Genomic DNA, 19,747 nt, shown 5'->3' with positions numbered 1-19,747 from the left:
TGTTTTGCGGGTACTATTTAATGAAGCTGCCAGTTGAGGACTTGTGAGGCATCTGTTTCTCAAACTAGACACACTAATGTACTTGTCCTCTTGCTCAGTTGTGCACCGCGCCTCCCACTCCTCTTTCTATTCTGGCTAGAGCCAGTTTGTGCTGTTCTGTTCTGTGAGTAGTACACAGCGTTGTACGAGATCTTCAGTTTTTGGGCAATTTCTCGCATGGAATAGCCTTAATTTCTCAGAACAAGAATAGACTGAAGAGTTTCAGAAGAAAGTTCTTTGTTTCTGGCCATATTGAGCCTGTAATCGAACTCAAAAATGCTGATGCTCCAGATACTCAACTAGTCTAAAGAAGGCCAGTTTAATTGCCTCTTTAATCAGCACAACAGTTTACAGCTGTGCTAACATAATTGCAAAAGGGTTTTCTAATGATCAATTTGCCTTTTAAAATTATAAACTTCGATGAGCTAACACGATGTGCCATTGGAACATAGGAGTGATGGTTGCTGATAATGAGCCTCTACTCCTATGTAGATATTCCATTCAAAACCGTTTCCAGCTACAATAGTCATTTACAACATTAACAATTTCTACCTTGTATTTTTGATCAATTTGATGTAATTTTAATGGACAAAAAATGTGCTTTTCTTTCAAAAACAAGGTCATTTCTAAGTGACCCCAAACCTTTGAACGGAAGTACAGTGGGGCAAAAAAGTATTTACTCAGCCACCAATTGTGCAAGTTCTCCCACTTAAAAAGATGAGAGAGGCCTGTAATTTTCATCATAGGTACACTTCAACAATGACAGACAAAATAAGAAAATAAAATCCAGAAAATCACATTGTGGGATTTTTAATGAATTTATTTGCAAATTATGGTGGAAAATAAGTATTTGTCCTCACTGTTATTATACATTTGTATAATTTAAATAGTTCAAATAAAGAAAAACCCTGGAATGAGTAGGTGTGTCCAAACTTTTGACTGGAACTGTATATACAGTGCCTTCGGAAAGTATTCAGACCCCTTGACTTTTTCCACATTTTGTTACGTTACAGCCTTATTCTAAAATTGAATTTTTTTGTAAAATGCTCAGCAATCTACAGACAATACCCCATGATGACAAAGCATTTTTGCAAATGTATTAACAATAAGAAACAGAAATACCATGTATTCAGACCCTTTGCTATGAGACTTGAAATGAACTCAGGTGCATTCTGTATCCATGGATCATCCTTGATGTTTCTACAACTTTATTGGAGTCAACCTGTGGTAAATTCAATAGATTGGACATGACTTGGGGCTCCCGAGTGGCGCAGAGGTCTAAGGCACTGTGTGCTACAAACCCTGGTTCGATTCCAGGCTATATCACAACCGGCTATGATTGGGAGTCCCATAGGGCGGCGCACAATTGGCCCCGCGTCGTCAGGGTTTGGCCAGGGTAGGGTGTCATTGTCGCTCTTGCTGCTGGTGATTCTCTGATCCACCTCTACGCAGACGACACCATTCTGTATACCTCTGGCCCTTCTTTGGACACTGTGTTAACTAACCTCCAGACGAGCTTCAATGCCATACAGCTCTCCTTCCGTGGCCTCCAACTGCTCTTAAATGCAAGTAAAACTAAATGCATGCTCTTCAACCGATCACTGCCCTCACCTGCCCGCCCGTCCAGCATCACTACTCTGGACGGTTCTGCTTAGAATATGTGGACAACTATAAATACCTAGGTGTGTCTGGTTAGACTGTAAACTCTCCTTCCAGCCTCACATTAAGCATCACCAATCCAAAGTGAAAGCATCCTTCACTCATGCTTTCAAACATACCCTCGTAAAACTGACCATCCTACCGATCCTTGACTTCGGTGATGTCATTTACAAATTAGCCTCCAACACTATACTCAACCAATTGGATGCAGTCTATCACAGTGCCCTCCGTTACCCACCACTGCGACCTGTACGCTCTCGTTGGCTGACCCTCGCTTCATACTCGTTGCCAAACCCACTAGCTCCAGGTCATCTACAAGTCTCTGCTAGTTAAAGCCCCGCCTTATCTCAGCTCACTGGTCACCATAGCAGCACCCACCCGTAGCATGCGCTCCAGCAGGTATATCTCACTGGTCACCCCCAAAGCCAATTCTTCCTTTGGCCGCCTTTCCTTCCAGTTCTCTGCTGCCAATGACTGGAACGAACTGCAAAAATCACTGAAGCCGGAGACTCATATCTCTCTCACTAACTTCAAGCACCAGCTGTCAGAGTAGCTCACAGATCACCGCACCTGTACATAGCCCATCTGTAAATAGCCCATCCAACTACCCCATCCGCATACTGTATTTATTTATTTATCTTGCTCCTTGGCACCCTAGTATCTCTGCTTGCATATATATATATATATATATATATATATATATTCTCTCCACATCTACCATTCCAGTGTTTAATTGCCATAATGTAATTACTTCGCCACCATGGCCTATTTATTGTCTTACCTCCCTTATCCTACCTCATTTGCACACTATGTATATAGACGTTTTCTAATGTATTATTGACTGAATGTTTGTTTTACTCCATGTTTAACTCTGTGTTGTTGTATGTGTCAAACTGCTTTGCTTTATCTTGGCCAGGTCGCAGTTGCAAATGAGAACTTGTTCTCAACTAGCCTACCTGGTTAAATAAAGGTGAAATTAAAAAGTGTAAATAAGATTGTGTTCTTAACTGACTAACTGACTTGCCTAGTTAAATGAAGGTTAAATTGAATACATTTAATTAGAAAATGTTTAAATAAACGTTTAAATAAACGTTTAAATAAAATTTGAAAGGCACACACCTGTCTATATAAGGTCCCACAGTTGACAGTGCATGTCAGAGCAAAAACCAAGCCATGAGGTCGAAGGAATTGCCCGTAGAGCTTCAAGACAGGATTGTGTTGAGGCACATATCAGGGTAATGATACCAAAATAATTCTGCAGCATTGAAGGTCCCCAAGAACACAGTGGCCACCATCATTCATAAATGGAAGAAGTTTGCAACCACCAAGACTCTTCCTAGAGCTGGCCGCCTGGTCAAACTGAGCGATCAGGGGGAAAGGTCCTTGGTCAGGGAGGTGACCAAGAACCCGATGGTCACTCTTGACAGAGCTCTAGAGTTCCTCTGTGGCCTTTATGGTCGAGTGGCCAGAAGGAAGCCACTCATCAGTAAAAGGCACATGACAGCTCACTTGGAGTTAGCCAAAAGGCACCTAAATACTCTCGGACCATGAGAAACAAGAATCTCTGGTCTGATGAAATAAAGATTGAACTCTTTGGCCTGAATGCCAAGCATCACATCTTTAGGAAACCTGACACCATCCCTACGGTGAAGCATGGTGGTGGCAGCATCATGCTGTGGGGTTTTTCAGCAACATGGACTGGGAGACTAGTCATTATCGAGGCAAATATGAATGGAGGAAAGTACAGAGATCCTTGTTGAAAATCTGCTCAAGAGCGCTCAGGACATCAGACTGGGGTGAAATTTCATCTGCCAACAGGACAACGACCCTAAGCACACAGCCAAGACAACACAGGAGTGGCTTCGGGACAAGTCTCAATGTCCTTGAGTGGCCCAGCCAGAGCCTGGACTTGAATCTAATCGAACATCTCTGGAGAGACCTGAAAATAGAAGAATTGTAGAAATTCCCCAAATACAGGTGTGCCAAGCTTGTAATGTCATACTCAAGAAGACTCAATGGTGTAATTGCTGCTAAAGGTGCTTCAACAAAGTACTGAGTAAAGGGTCTGAATACATGTAAATGTGATTTTTCCGTTTTTTTATATTTAATAAATTAGGAAAAATGTATAACCTGTTTTTGCTTTGTCATGGTATATTGTGTGTAGATTAAGGGGGGGAAACAATTTAATCAATTTTATAATAAGTCTGGAACATAACAAATACATTTTTGGGAGGGGGTGGCTTGCCAAACCTTGGCGTTCCAAAACAAATACCCTCACGTGCCAAGGCTGGCCTTCATGTCTTAGGTTTCCGACTAATCAACACTCTGCTAAGGGCCAGATAAAGATGCCTGTCCTAATGTGATGTCCGTTCCTCTTCCTTCTCCTCCTCCAGGGCATCCTGCTAAAGTGGACCAAGGGTTTCAAAGCTACTGGCTGCGAGGGGGAGGATGTTGTCACTCTACTGAAGGATGCTATCTACCGCAGAGAGGTCAGAGGTCACACCTATTGACTGGGCTTTCTCAAAATCCTACACTGCCCAGAAACAAAACAGTAGGAAATCCTTTAAAAATGTAATATGATACCATGAAAGTACACCGTCGTAACCATTTTGGAATTTGATGTTAGTATACCAGTCTCAAATCTGAAATTCTCTGATTACAGCACACTGTTCCATGTTAGTGATCTGTACTTCTTCGTGTTGATGTTTTTGTAGGAGTTTGACCTGGACGCGGTTGCCATGGTGAATGATACGATGGGCACCATGATGACATGTGGCTACGAGGACTCACTGTGTGAGGTGGGCCTCATCGTAGGTGAGTCTCAGAGCCTACTGGATGTGCCTTTTGGGCCACAAGCACAGGCTGTAACAGATCAACAACGGTCTCCCATTTATTTCAATGAGTTTCCTCTCACTCACTCACTCACTCACTCACTCACTCACACTCACTCACTCACTCACTCACTTCCCCTCTTTCCAGCTACTGGCACCAACGTGTGCTACATGGAGGAGATGCAGAACATGGAGCTGTTGGATGGGAGCGAAGGGAAGATGTGTGTTAACATGGAGTGGGGGGCGTTCGGGGACGACTTCAGCACAGACTTCGACAAAGCCGTGGATGAGCACTCCGCCAACCCTGGAAAACAGACGTAGACTATTACTGTTTGTTTGCAGTAGTGTTATAATAAAGCAATAAGGCCAGAGGGGGTATGGTATATGGCCAATATACCATGGCTAAGGATTTCAGCCAATCAGCATTCAGGGCTTGATTCACCCAGTTTATAATAACGAAAGAACACCTTTAGTTGAGGTGTTGACTTACAAAGGATGAACTGAACAAAGAAAAAGTTACAAACTCATATCTCCTTCTTGTGAGTGTATTGGATTTATTATTTACTGTTTGTTCAAGTTGATTGATGTATCTTTGGAGGCTGGGGACCACTAGACACACACCAGGGCAATAACACTTTAATCCATAAAGCCTGATAGCTGGTTTTCCAGGAGTAAGCCACAGGAATCAAGTGTCTTTGTCTCGCTCTCTCTCTCTTGTTCTCTCTCGCTCTCTCTCTGTCAGGTATGAGAAGATGATCAGTGGGATGTACCTTGGGGAGATAGTGAGGAACGTACTGCTGGAGTTCACTACTAAGGGACTGCTGTTCCGTGGCAAAATCTGAGAGGCTCAAGACCAGAGGCATCTTTGAAACCAAGTTCCTCTCCCAGATCGAGAGGTGAGTCAGTGTCTCGTGTCTGGTCATGTTTGTGGTAACCACACCTTTAATCAATATCTAGTGTTGATGCATGACGAGCAAGAAGAAGATTGGAAAAGTGTTTCATTAAAAAAGTTGCTTAAAAGTTGACAACCATGGTGGGAGCAATGTGTGAATCCCTTTTTCTGTGTATCAAAGCTATTAGATTTTGATATATCTAGCATAGAATGGAGAATGTGTGCTATTTATGTTCATAAAAAGTGTCGATTTGATATAGATCTCGTTGATATTTACTTGACTGTTGTCTGTGCCCCCCTGTTAGTGACCGTCTGGCCCTGAGGCAGGTGCGCTCCATCCTGCAGCACCTGGGTCTGACCAGCTCTACTTGTGACGACAGCATCCTGGTGAAGGAGGTGTGTAGCGTGGTGGCTTGCCGCGCTGCCCAGCTCTGTGGTGCCGGCCTGGCCGCCGTGGTCGATAAGATCCGGCAGAACCGCAACCTCCCTGAGCTCAAAATCACAGTGGGTGTCGACGGAACACTCTACAAACTACACCCACAGTGAGTGTTTCTTTGTTGTGATAATACTGTCAGGTTAAAGCTCAAAACACCACAAAGCTCATTCAACCACAAAGACCAGGGAGGTTTTCCAATGTCTCGCAAAGAAGGGCACCTATTGGTAGGGGGGGGGGGGCAGGCAGAGATTGAATATCCCAACAAACAATAAAAATCCTTTTGAGCAATGTTAAGTTATTAATTACACCTAATCCTCCCTAACAAAGTTGCCGAAGAGGTAGGAACCCGCTCAGGGATTTCACAATGAGGCCTATGGTGAATTTAAAACAGTTACAGAGTTTAATGGCTGTGATAGGAGAAAACAAAGGATTTACTCCACAATACTAACCTAAATTACAGAGTGAAAAGAAGGAAGCCTGTAAAGAATATAAATATTCCAAAACATGCATTCTGTTTGTAATAAGGCACTCAAGTAAAACTGCAAAATGTGGCACAGAAATACATTTTATGTCCTGAATACGAAGCATTATGTTTGGGGCAAATCCAACACAACACATCACTGAGTACCACTCTTCATATTTTCAAGCATGGTGGTGACTGCATCATCTTATGGGTATGCTTAACATCGGCAGGGACTAGGGAGTTTTTTTAGGATGGGGAAAAAAACAGAATAGGGCTAAGCACTGGCAAAATCCTAGAGGAAAACCTGGTTCAGTCCTCTTTCCAACAGACACTGGGAGTCAAATTCAGCTATTCAGCAGACAATTACCTAAAACACAATGCCAAATAGGTTATACAAGGGAGTTGCTTACCAATACGGCATTGAATGTTCCTTAAATCAGCTTGAAAATCTATGGCAAAACTTGAAAATGGCTGTCTAGTAATGATCAACAAACATCTCGACAGACATGTTTTAAAAAGCTTGTCCAAATATTGAACAATCCAGGTGTGCAAAGCTCTTAGATTTACCCAGAAAGACTCAAAGCTGTAATCGCTGCCAAAGGTTTTAACCTACATTTAGTCAGGGGTGTGAATACATGTAAATGAGATATTTCATTTACAATAAATTAGCAAAAATGTCTAAAAACATGTTTTTGCTTTGTCATTATGGGGTATTGTATGTAGATAGGTGAGGGGAAAAACTATTGAAACCATTTTGAATTCAGGCTGTTACATAACAAAATGTAGAAAAGGTCAAGGGGTATGAATACTTTCTGAAGGCACTATAACTAGAAATATTGAAATGTTTTACCTTATAGTCTTTAGTTTCTCCTTCCAAAACAGTCCTTCTGTTATCCCTCTAGTGGTGTGGGGGCTGATTTTTTTGGCAAAGTGGGTGAGGAAATATCCCGCCTGTTTGGCCCTGTCCTGCGGTATTGTAGGACAGGGCCACAGTGTCTCCCGACAACTCCTGTCTCAGCCTCCAGTATTTACACTGCAATGGTTTGATAATAGCCTTTGAATCTATTTTCCTCTTGCAGAGGGAATAACTACACTGTTTGTATTCTGACATATTCCCAGTCACCTTGCCATGGTTAAATGCAGTGGTTCGCGCTTTTCAGTTTTGCGCAAATGCTGCCATCTATCCTTGGTTTCTGGTTAGGGTAGGTTTTAATAGTCACAGTGGGTACAACATCTCCTATACACTTCCTAATAAACTCAGTCACCGAATCAATGTATTTGTCAATATTATTCTCAGAAGCTACCCGGTCCGCCTATAGGAAGGGAGGAGCAAAATGTAGACGTGGTCAGATTTGCCGAAAGGAGGGTGGGGGAAGGCCTTGTAGGCTTCCCGGAAGTTGGAGTAGCAGTGGTCGAGTGTTTTGGCAGCGGAAGTACTACAGTCAATATGTTGATAGAACTTTGGCAGCCTTTTTCTCACATTTGCTTTGTAAAAATCCCCAGCTACAATAAATGTAGCCTCAGGATATGTGGTTTCCAGTTTGCATAAAGTCCAGTGGAGTTCTTTGAGGGCTGTCGTGGTATCAGCTTGAGGGGGGGATATACACGGCCGTGACTATAACTGAAGAAAATACTCTTGGGCGATAACACGGTGTGCATTTGATTGGGTGAACAAAAGGACTTCCTATATGTTATTACAATTACACCATGAGTCGTTAATCATGAAACATACACCCCAGCCCTTCTTCTTCCCAGAGAGATATTTATTCCTGTCTGCGCAATGAACTGAGAATCCAACTGGCTAGACCGATTCAGACAGTATATCCCGTGAGAGCCATGTTTCTGTGAAGAAGAATATGTTACAATCCATGATTTCTCTCAGGAAAGACACCCTCGCCCTGAGCAGGTCAACTTTATTATCCAGAGACTGAACATTAGCGAGTTATGTACTCGGAAGCGGTGGGTGGAGTGTGCGCCTCCTAAATTGGAGTAGAAGACCACTCCGAGTACCTCTCCTCCACCGGTGTTTTGGGTCGGCTTCTGGAATCAGTTCAATTGCCCTGGGGGGAGCAAACAAAAGATCCGCTTCGGGAAATTCGTATTCCTGGTCGTAATGCTGTTAGTGCTGATGAGTTACCGCCGCTCTGATATCCAATAGTTATTCCCGGCTGTATGTGATAAGACAAAAATGTTCCTGGGCTAATAATGTAAGAAATATCACATGAAAAACTAAATACGTAATAAATACGTAATAAGTTAACTGAGAGAAAGAAGCGAGGTAGCCCTCTGTCGGCGCCATCTTTGTCATTGAACAGATCTACTCCTTCTTAGGCTTACTTTAAATGACAACTCGCATTTCTATGAGAATTTGGTCGGGTCGCCCAAAAAATTACATATTGAACTTTTATGTACTTTTAAATTATAAGGCAATGCATTTCTCAGAGACCAATATACTTTATGAAGGAATAATATTTATTATAAAAAACAACTAAGGTTAAAAGTCCAATACAGATGTTTTGTTTTTTCTCTCAATATTGAATAATTTCTTGGTAACAATTCATTACTATGATTGTTTTGAATTAAAATGGTCAAAAATAGATTCTTAACAAAGAGCATTTCTCAAACAATAATTTTGCTAGGACTTTCTGGGAGTGGTCTCAGTTGGGAGGGGAAAACTGCAAATTAGGGGATTGGAACTCACCACCTTGTGATGTCACCAGACAGGTCAAAACTCCATCCCACGAAAACAGACAGGAATTTCAGGCAGTCTTTTCAAACAGCTCTCAAACTAAAAGGGCATTATCATAATTTTCACAGTATTATTCCAATCTCATAGTTTGGAAATATATATAAAACACTGGAAAATCATGGTTTTTGACTGTACTGAGAAAAACTGGATAGGATAATTATGAAGAGACAGGAATTTCAAGGATAAAAATAGGCAATAATAAAAGTAACAGATATAGATGACACAGTCAAATCAGGGAAAAGACAAGATGAGATGAAGCTAGACAAGATATGTCTGCACCCAAGGGTCTTCAGAGAACTCTCCAAGCATGCAGAGCCCGAAAAGGAAACTCCACTCCAAATAGAATTCCATAAGGTCCCCACTGGAGTGGCCTTGAATTGTTCTTTGGTTCATAAATGACAGCAACCATGTCTTGTCGCCAAACTGAACCCGAGGTGCTGTTTCAACGTTTTCCATTTTGTAGTCCTGCGACAGGAAGAGAAAAGGCCTCCTTTCAGGAGAGCTGTGATTGGTTCAGGTGAGGGAAGGGTTCCGCATGACTGCGAGAGTGCTTAGTAGACTTTCATAAAATCGTTATACGTTTGAGTCAAGAAGGTCCGATGGTACAGATATCAAACAGTATACTTTTCCGTGGACCAATAAGGGTAATACCTGTTAATGTCAGGAAAACATTACAACACATTCTAAATACAGTCTTATTAAACACACATCTCAACACTTTTGTAATAATCATTGCGCCGAATGGAATGGCTGACGTTTTACGGGCTCCTAACCAACTGTGCTATTTTGTTAGTTTTTTCGCATTGTTTGTAACTTATTATCTACATAAAGTTGCTGCTTCCACCTCTTATAATCGAAAAGAGCTCTGTACATCAGAACAGCTAGGTCCTCTCCTGTACTCAGTGTTCACCAATCATGACTCCAACACCATCATTAAGCTTGCCGAACAGGCCCCCATTTACATCAACGGGGCTGAAGTCGAGTGGGTCGAGAATTTCAAGTTCTTTGGTGTCCACATCACCAACAAACTATAATGGTCAAAACCAAGACAGTTGTGAAGAGGGCACGGCAACAAATTTTCCCCCTCAGGAGACTGAAAGAATTTGGCATGGGTCCTGAGATCCTCAAAAAGTTCTACAGCTGAGAGAATCATGACTGCTTGCATCACCGCCTGGTACGGCAACTGCTCGTATCTGACCACAAGGCGCTACAGAGGGTAGTGCATACATCCAAATACATCACTGGGGCCAAGCTTCCTGCCATCCAGGACCTATATACCAGGCGGTGTCAGAGGAAGGCCCAAAAAATTGTCAAAGACTCCAGTCACCCAAGTCATAGACTTTTCTCAATGCTACCGCACAGCAAGTGGTACCGAACGCCAAGTCTAGGTCAAAAAGGCTTCTATCCCCAAGCTAACTGCTGAACAGTTAATCAAATGGCCACCCAGACTATCTACGTTGACCGCCTCCTTTGTTTTTACACTGCTGCTACTTGCTGTTTATCATCTATGCATAGTCACTTTTCCTCTACCTACATGTACAAATTACCTCGACTACCTTGTACCCCTGCACATTTACTCGGTACCGGGCCCCCGATATATAGCCTCGTTATTGTTATGGAATTCTACTGTGTTACTTTTGATTTTTACTTTATTTTATTTAGTAAATATTGCACTGTTGGTTAAGGGATTGTAAGTAAGAATTTCATGGGAAGGACTACACCTGTTGTGGCACGTGACAAATAACATTTTATTTTATTTTATTTTACACTTGTCATTTTCAGTCAATTTACGCTGTTTACTTAAGAAAATCTGTGCAGACCATTGTTCTACAATGGAGAAGTTCCTTGGCTAAGTTGTCATCGTCACTCTTCATCAGAACCCTGTTGGGTCCATGTTTCCTACAGGCCGTCTGATTACCATTTGGTTCAATCAGGCTGATTGTTCTATGCTGGAAGTGTGAAATTAGCAAAAGGGGGGGAAGGACGATTCCTGCTGGGAACCTGCTGTGAGTCCCCCCCTCTTCATGGGTTCTCTGGCCAATGAAGAGAGGCCTATGTGTATTGTATTTGCTCTTGTTGTCTGGCATTGATGTGCAAAATCAACGCTGCTCTACAGTAAGTTAGTCTAGCCAGCTATATACTTGTAGTAATCATGGTTCAATTACCGACCGGGTAAGCAGGGCACATGCCCAGGTTCCCTGACCTCCAGGGACCCCAATGGGTTTTGTTAGTCACTCTCACAAAATGTAAATATTATAAGTCATGGCAAAATGAAGAAGAATTGCAGGAAATTAACTCTAAAACTTAAATTTCTTCTCTCTGCCATCAAGAGGGGGGTCACTAAAATATGATGCCCGTGAGGTGGTGGGGGCTGCTACAACACCTTTTCAGTATTCAGACTCTTTACTCAGTACTTTGTTGAAGCACCTTTGGCAGCGATTACAGCATTTAATCTTCTTGGGACTGACTCTACAAGCTTGGCACACCATCTCTTCATTCAAAGACTCAATCATGGACACTTGCTGACAGTTGTGGCTGCTTCACGTGATGCATTGTTTTCTCTACCTTCTTGCCCCTTTGTGCTGTTGTCTGTGCCCAATAATGTTTGTTCCATGTTTTGTGCTGCTACCATGTTGTTCTGCTACCATGTTGTCATGTTGTGTTGCTATCATGTTGTCTTAGATCCCTCTTTATGTAGAGTTGTGGTGTCTCTCTTGTTGTGATGTCTGTTTTAATCCTGTTTTTATTTTTAATCCAAGCCCCCGTCCCCTCAGGAAGCCTTTTGCCTTTTGGTAGGCCGTCATGCTAATTAAGAATTTTTCTTAACTGACTTGCCTACTTAAATAAAGGTTAAATAAAAAATTACAATTAAAATGGGGGAGTTTCTCCCATTCTTCTGTGCAGATCCACTCAAGCTCTGTCATGTTTGATAGGGACCATCGCTGCACAGCTTTATTCAGGTTTTTCCAGAGATTTTCGATCGGGTTCAAGTCTGAGCTCTGGCTGGGCCACTTAAGATTATTTAGAGACTTGTCCCGAAGCCACTCCTGAGTTGTCTTGACTGTGTGCTTAGGGTTGTTGTCCTGTTGGAAGGTGAACCTTCACTCTGGAGCAGGGTTTTCATCAAGGATCTCTCTGTACTTTGCTACGTTCACCTTTGCCACGATCCTGACTATTCTCCCAGTCCCTGCTGCTGAAAAACATCCCCATAACATGATGCTGCCACCATCATGCTTTCCCGTGTGGATGGTGCTATGTTTCCTCCAGACGTGACGCTTATTATTCAGGCCAAAGAGTTCAATCTTGGTTTCATCAAACCAGAGACTCTTGTTTCTCATGGTCTGAGAGTCTTTAGCAGCCTTTTGGCAAACTCCAAGTGGGCTGTCATGTGCCTTTTACTGAGGAGTGGCTTCCGTCTGGCCACTCTACCATAAAGGCCTGATTGGTGGAGTGCTGCAGAGATGGTTGTCCTTCTGGAAGGTTCTCCCATCTCCACAGAGTAACTCTAGATCTCTGTCAGAGTGATCGTCAGGTTCATGGTCACCTCCCTGACCAAGGCTCTTCTCCCCCTATTGGTCAGTTTGGCCGTTCAGCCAGCTCTAGGAAGAGTCTTGGTGGTTCTAAACTTCTTACCATTTTAGGATGATGGAGGCCACTGTGTTCTTGGGGACCTTCAATGCTGCAGACATCATTTGGCACCCTTCCCCAGATCTGTGCTTTGACACAATCCTGTCTTGGCGCTCTACGGACAATTTCTTCGACCTTATGGCTGTTTTTTTCACTGTCAACTGTGGGACCTTATATAGACAGATGTGTGCCTTTCCAAATCATGTCCAATCAATTGAATTGACCACAGGTGGACTCCAATCAAGTTGTAGAAACATCGCAAGGATGATCATGGAAACAGGATGCATCTGAGCTCAATTTTGAGTCTAATAGTAAAGGGTCTGAATACTTTAGTAAATATGGCATTTCTGTTTTTGCTTCGTCATTATGGGGTAGTGTGTGTAGTTTGCTGAGGATTTAAAAAAAGATCAATTTCAGAATAAGGCTGTAATGTAACAAAATGTGGAAAAATTCAAAGGGTCTGAATACTTCCCGAAGGCACTGTATAACATCAGCACAGGAGAAGTAAACAACAGTCACACTTTTTTCCATTCTGTTGAAAAATAGATCTATGGTATTGATGTACTGAATGGTAAATATTGTGTTGTCATATGGTGTCTCTTGTTAAAGGCTAAAGGGAATACAAGCCCGAGGTTTACTGTCTTGCCTTGGGAAACAGTGTAGACAAACACTGTTCACATTAGTTTACAACTCAACCAAATGTAAATCAAAACAAGACGTTGAAATGACATCTGTGGCCAGGGGGAACATTGGAAGGAATCAATACAAAGCGGTATCAAGGTCTAATGGCATTGGCAAGATTGTTATATTACCAACCCTTTATGTCATATTGAGAATGGACAACATAATGTATTCCTTTTACAAATTCGATACTTATACCACATTTGACCGTAACCAGCATTTTTTCTCATGTGAATGAGAAAAGCAAAGTGACATACCTGGCATTAATTGTTTCATGCCTAGAAGATTTGTGTGCCGCTGACATAGTCACGCTAGACTCTGGAATGTTTTAATGACCACTTATTATCGCTGTCTCATAGACAGACACACTCGAAATAGACCAATGGCCACACTCAATATGAACATAAATTCCAGGTCACACTAAATCCAATGGGGGTCACGGTGCAGGGTTAGAAATGCAATGTTTGTGGGATGCAAGGGAGAGCATAGAAATGCTACCAAAAATAGATTACTGAAACTTGTTACAAATGATTCACCAAATTATATCTTGAAGGAGGAAGCAAAGTACTTTCAGCATTTGTTTTGGTTTATCTCCTCTAACCGAAGCAAATTGTAAAGATTTTTTTCTATTAATAATGTAAAATTAACAGCGATAGAGAGACTCATGTGAAGGTGAAATTACAGAGAAGGAACTTCTTGATGCAATTAAAGCCTTTAAGTCTGGGAAAACTCCAGGTCTGGATGGCATATCTGTTGAGGTATACCAAACCTTTTTTGATACTGTATGTATACTCAGAGAACCGTTATTAGCATGTTTTAATCACTCATATGTAAATGGTAGATTATCAGACACTCAACAAGGTCTGATTTCATTATTACTGAAACAGGATACATGTGGAAAATATAAAGATCCAGTCCATTTAAAGAATTATAGGCCCCTTACACTTCAGTGATGTGATGAAAAATTCAAGCAACATGTATAGCACATAGAATTAAAAAGATATTGTCAGACATTCATTCTAATCAGACAGGTTTTTTACATGGACGATACATTGGGCATAAGGCAAGTACTGGAAACAATAGAATGCCATGAAAAATCTGGGAAAACAGGCCTGCTATTGATAGCGGACTTTGAAAAGGCTTTTGATGAAGTACGACTGGAATTTTTATATAAACGCCTGGAACATTTCCATTTTGGAGAATCTCTTATAAAATGGGTTAAAATCATGTATAGGAACCCTAAGTGTAAAATAGTAAATAATGGCTTCATCTCAGAAAGTTTTAAACTGTCAAGAGGAGTAAAACAAGGTGGTCCACTATCGGCATATCTATTTATTATGGCCATCGAAATGTTAGCAGTTTAAATTAGATCCAACAATAATATTAAGGGGTTAGAAATACAGGGCTTAAAAACAAAAGGTGTCATTGTAACCTGATGGTTTATGTTTTCTTTTAAATCCACAACTTGGATTCCTCCACAGCCTCATAGAGGATTTAGATCATTGTTCTAACCTCTCTGGATTACAACCAAATTATGATATGTTTACTACATTACATATTGGATCACTGAAAAAACGACTTTTACTTTACCATGTTGTTTACCAATAAAATGGTCTGAAGGTGATGTGGATATACTTGGTATACATATCCCGAAAGAAATGATTAATTAGCATTTTAAAATGATAAACTTGGATTAGCTAACACAATGTGCCATTGGAACACAGCAGTGATAGTTGCTGATAATGGGCCTCTGTACGCCTATGTAGATATTCCATAAAAAATCTGCCGTTTCCAGCTACAATAGTCATTGGAAGGAAGTGAAGCAGACAATTACATTGATGGAGTCTACAATCTATCTGCAATATTAAAGCTGATCTACCCCCTAATTAAACAAATTAAAATGTAATTTACATTTATTTTAAAGAGAGAGCATGTTTGAAAATGATATGACATTTGGCAAATTTGAGGTGTTTCGTCGTGGCTAGATTTGTGATTTGTGTTTTGTGTTTTGTGCATCTCTTACAAATGTGCTATTCTTGGACAATATGGTTTCATCAAATTCTGCTCACTATTTGAGAATGTGCCCACTCCACTCAATGCAATTTTGATAGCAAAATAGCTCAACTATGCCTTAGTCTGAAAAGTTTTGTGAAAGATTGCCATGTGGTTGTGTGACATGCCCCCATTTTTAAACACCATTGTTACAGGATGAATTGTGCAGTCTCCCATTGGATCTTTGGCAGGAAATGTTTTAGAAGAAAAAGCTGTCACGGTCTGTACTCTTCTTTCAGGCCTTAAATACTCAGTGATTCAGCTAGACCACGTGTCAAACTCATTCCATTGAGGGCCGAATGTCTGCGGGTTTTCTCTCCTCCCTTGTATTTGATTGATGAATTAAGGTCACTAATTAGTAGGGAACTCCCCTCACCTGGCTGTCTGGGTCTTAATTGAAAGGGAAAACCAAAAACCTGCAAACATTCGGAATGAGTTTGACTCCCCTGAGCTAGACAGTGACTAACTGCTTTTCCCCCTATAGGTCCGCATAACACACTTTTTCTGTGGTGTATGGGAACAATTATATTATATATATTATTAACACTTGAGATGGATAACAAGATGAATACCCAACCTGGTCTCAGAGCATTTTGTACTATTCTGTGTGTAAATCTGAGACACCCTATTTAGTATGAAATGTTATGTATTCATTTGTGGATGTTCATCACCCATTTCGTATGATATGCTATGAATTACAATTTGTATTATATATTACGATCTGCAAAACGTATTATATATTACGATTTGCAAAATGTACAATATGTTACGAATATCTAAAATGTATGATACGTTACAAATTCTAGCTAGGTGGCTAACATTAGCTAGCTGGTTAACATTAGCTAGGCTAGGGGTTAGGGCTATTGGAAGGGTTAGCTAAGGGGAAGGGCTAGCAAAAAGGGTTAAGGTTAGGGTTAGGGAAGGGTTAGCTAACATGCTAAGTAGTTGCAAAGTAGCTAAAAAGTAGTAAATAGTTGAAAATTTGCTAAATAGCTAAAATACTAAAGTTGTATGTGATGATATTTGAACTCGCAACCTTTGGGTTGCTAGACGTTTGCATTATAAGTTGTTAATTAGCTAAAATGCCAAAGTCATCTATGATGAAATTTGAATTTGTGTCCTTTGGGTTGCTAGACGTTTGCATTATACGCCCAACCAACCCTCCTACTTTCAGTTTTGCCATAAGTAACCATCTGTCTTATTTAGTCATACCAAACGTAACATATACTCATTTGAGTGCCAGGGATTAAAGTTGACTTTTTTACATCTATTCTATGAGACCTGGCTGCAATACCAATACCTGTTAGCTTATCAACAGGCCAATGGGTCGGTTGGAGATTTGTCCTTGCCTGATGATATCAATCTCCCTCTGGAGGACAGGAAAGACCTGGAGCTTCTGGAGACCAGGCTCCAGGAGAGACTTGTAAGTGTGTTCAGAATGTCATATAGCCATTGCTTTTTCTGGGAAAGAGCAAAAGACCCTGTTGTTGCAATCATTGTAACCCGATGTGACAGCAGCATGTTCTAAATCCCTCTGCTCAGAAATTTAACATAAGGAATTTATATTAACATTACCTGTAAATACTTATTGGAAATCTGACATCTGTCTTTACAGACTGTCACAATAAATGTATATAAAATATAGGGAGGAGGGGGAGGGAAATATATTAACATGGTGTGTCATTTCACAACTTTTGCATTTGTAGGTTAGGTTTCTGGCTGTAACGGGTGCCAACGACCTGAAGTCGACAGTGTGGCGGATGATACCGTGCATTCTGTCAAACCGTCTTGCCATCGACGCAACTTGGACTGGTTCAGGGGATAAGGCCTGTTTCAATGTCTTAAGACTATTCTTCACAGTAACTCTTGATGTAATTAAATGTTACTTTTAGGTAAACATTTGTTAACTTGTGTAAGACCTTCTGCAATTCAAATGTAACAAACTCAATGTTCTTTCTTTGTGTGTAAGTGCCATTCAGAAGAACCCTGCATCCCGAGATGCCACAGATAAGGGGGTCCAGATTCAGGTCACCCGTTACCAGTTAACATACACTCAATTAGTATTTGGTAGCATTGCCTTTAAATTGTTTAACTTGGGTCAAAGGTATTGGGTAGCCTTCCACAAGCTTCCTACATTAGTTGGGTGAATTTTGGTCCATTCCTCCTGACAGAGCTGGTGTAACTGAGTCAGGTTTGTAGGCCTCTTTGCTCACACACACTTTTTCAGTTCTGCCCACAAATTTTCTATAGGATTGATGTCAGGGCTTTGTGATGGCCACTCCAATACCTTGACGTTGTTGTCCTTAAGCCATTTTGCCACAACTTTGGAAGTATGCTTGGGGTCATTGTCCATTTGGAAGACCCATTTGGGACCAAGCTTTAACTTCCAGACTGATGTCTTGAGATGTTGCTTCAAGATATCCACATACTTTTCCTCCTCATGATGCCTTCTATTTTGTGAAGTGCACCAGTCCTTCAGGGAACTAATACAACTAAGTTTAAAACCATTCATTCTAATTATTAGTATGTTCTTGATTCTTATCCAAATGAACACGTTCATCAGTTGGATCATGGTGTATTGTTTATATAGTATCGTCATCATTAAAACATCTGCCTGAGTCAGCATGACACCTTTCATCTGTCTCTAGAGAACATTATTAACACAATAAATATACACTCACCGGTCGGTTTTATTAGGTACACACAAATGTACAGGCCGTGGCTTGCTGTATAAAGCAGGCAGACAGGCATCGAGGCATTCACTTAATGTTCGATTGAATGCTAGAATGGGTAAAATGAGTGACCTACGCGACGTTGAGCATGGTATGGTCGTATGTGCTAGACACTCAAATCAAATTTGATGAAACAGGTGTTATTACGGGTATAGCGAAATGCTTGTGTTTCTAGCTCCAACAGTGCATTTAATGTCTAACAAGTAATATCTAACAAATTCACAACAATACACACAAATCTAAGTAAAGGAATGGAATTAAGAATATATAAATATATGGATGAGCAATGTCAGAGCGGCATATACTAAGATACAGTAGAATAGAATACAATATATACATATAACATGAGTAATGCAAAATATGTAAACATTATTAAAGTGACTGGTGTTCCATTATTAATGTGGTCAGCGATTTCAAGTCTATGTTTATAGGCAGCAGGGATGGGCAATTCCAGTCCTCGAGGGCATCATTGGTGTCACAGTTTTGCCCTAGCCTCAGCTAACACACCTGACCCCAATAGTCACCTAATCATGATATTCAGTTTAGAATGCAATTTGATTGCTTAACTGTTTGCTAGGGATGGAGAAAAAGTGTGACACCAATCAGGCCCCCGAAGACAGGAGTTGCCCACCCCTGCTCTAAGGTGCTAGTGATGACTATTTAACAGTCTGATGGCCTTGAGATAGAAGCTGTTTTTCAGTCTCTCAGTCCCAGCTTTAATGCATGCACCTCTACTGACCTTGCCTTCTGGATGATAGCGGGGTTGTCACGCCCTGACCTGAGATATCTCTGTTTTCTTTATATTTTGGTTAGGTCAGGGTGTGACTAGGGTAGGTACGCTAGTTTTAGTATTGTCTAATGTTTTTTGTATGTCTAGGTGATTTGTATGTCTATGGTGGCCTGATATGGTTCCCAATCAGAGGCAGCTGTTTATCGTTGTCTCTGATTGGGAATCATATTTAGGTAGCCATTTCCCTTTGGTGTTTGTGGGATCTTGGCTATGTGTAGTTGCCTGTCAGCACTCGTTTGTATAGCGGCACGTTTAGTTTTGTTATTTTTTTCAGTTTTCAGTGTTCATTCTTTAAATAAAGAAGTATGTACGCATACCACGCTGTGCCTTGGTCCGATCCTTATAACGAATGTGACAGGGGTGAACAGGCAGTGGCTTGTGTGGTTGTTGTCCTCAATTTTTTTGGCCTTCCTGTGACATCTGGTGGTGTAGGTGTCCTGGAGGGCAGGTAGTTTGCACCAGGTGAAGCGTTGGGCAGACCACGCTACCCTCTTGGAGCTCTGCTGTTGCGTGCCGTGCAGTTGCGGTACCAGGCGATGATGCAGCCTGACAGGATGCTCTTAATTGTGCTCTGTAAACGTTTGAGGCTTTTAGGTGCCAGGACAAATTTCTTCAGCCTCACTGTTTTGCCTTCTTCATCACACTGTCTGTGTGGGTGGACCATTTCAGTTTGTCAGTGATGTGTTCGCCGAGGAACTTGAATCTTTCCACCTTCTCCACTGCAGTCCACGTTCGGCTCCTTTGTTTTGTTGATGTTGAGTGAGAGGTTTTTTTCCTGGCATCACACTCCCAGAGC

General features: G+C 41.3%; 1 pseudogene; it reads left to right on the top strand.

Annotated features, from left to right (window-relative positions):
* LOC124036480 overlaps nucleotides 1-17,595 on the top strand; it is a 77,088-nt pseudogene extending 59,493 nt beyond the window's left edge.
* Nucleotides 17,596-19,747: the final 2,152 nt, after the last annotated feature.

This window comes from Oncorhynchus gorbuscha, linkage group LG05 (assembly GCF_021184085.1).
Source record: "Oncorhynchus gorbuscha isolate QuinsamMale2020 ecotype Even-year linkage group LG05, OgorEven_v1.0, whole genome shotgun sequence".
Taxonomy (NCBI): domain Eukaryota; kingdom Metazoa; phylum Chordata; class Actinopteri; order Salmoniformes; family Salmonidae; genus Oncorhynchus; species Oncorhynchus gorbuscha.
The sequence above is the reverse complement of the archived record's forward strand: the minus strand, read 5'-3'. Positions and strand labels throughout refer to the sequence as shown.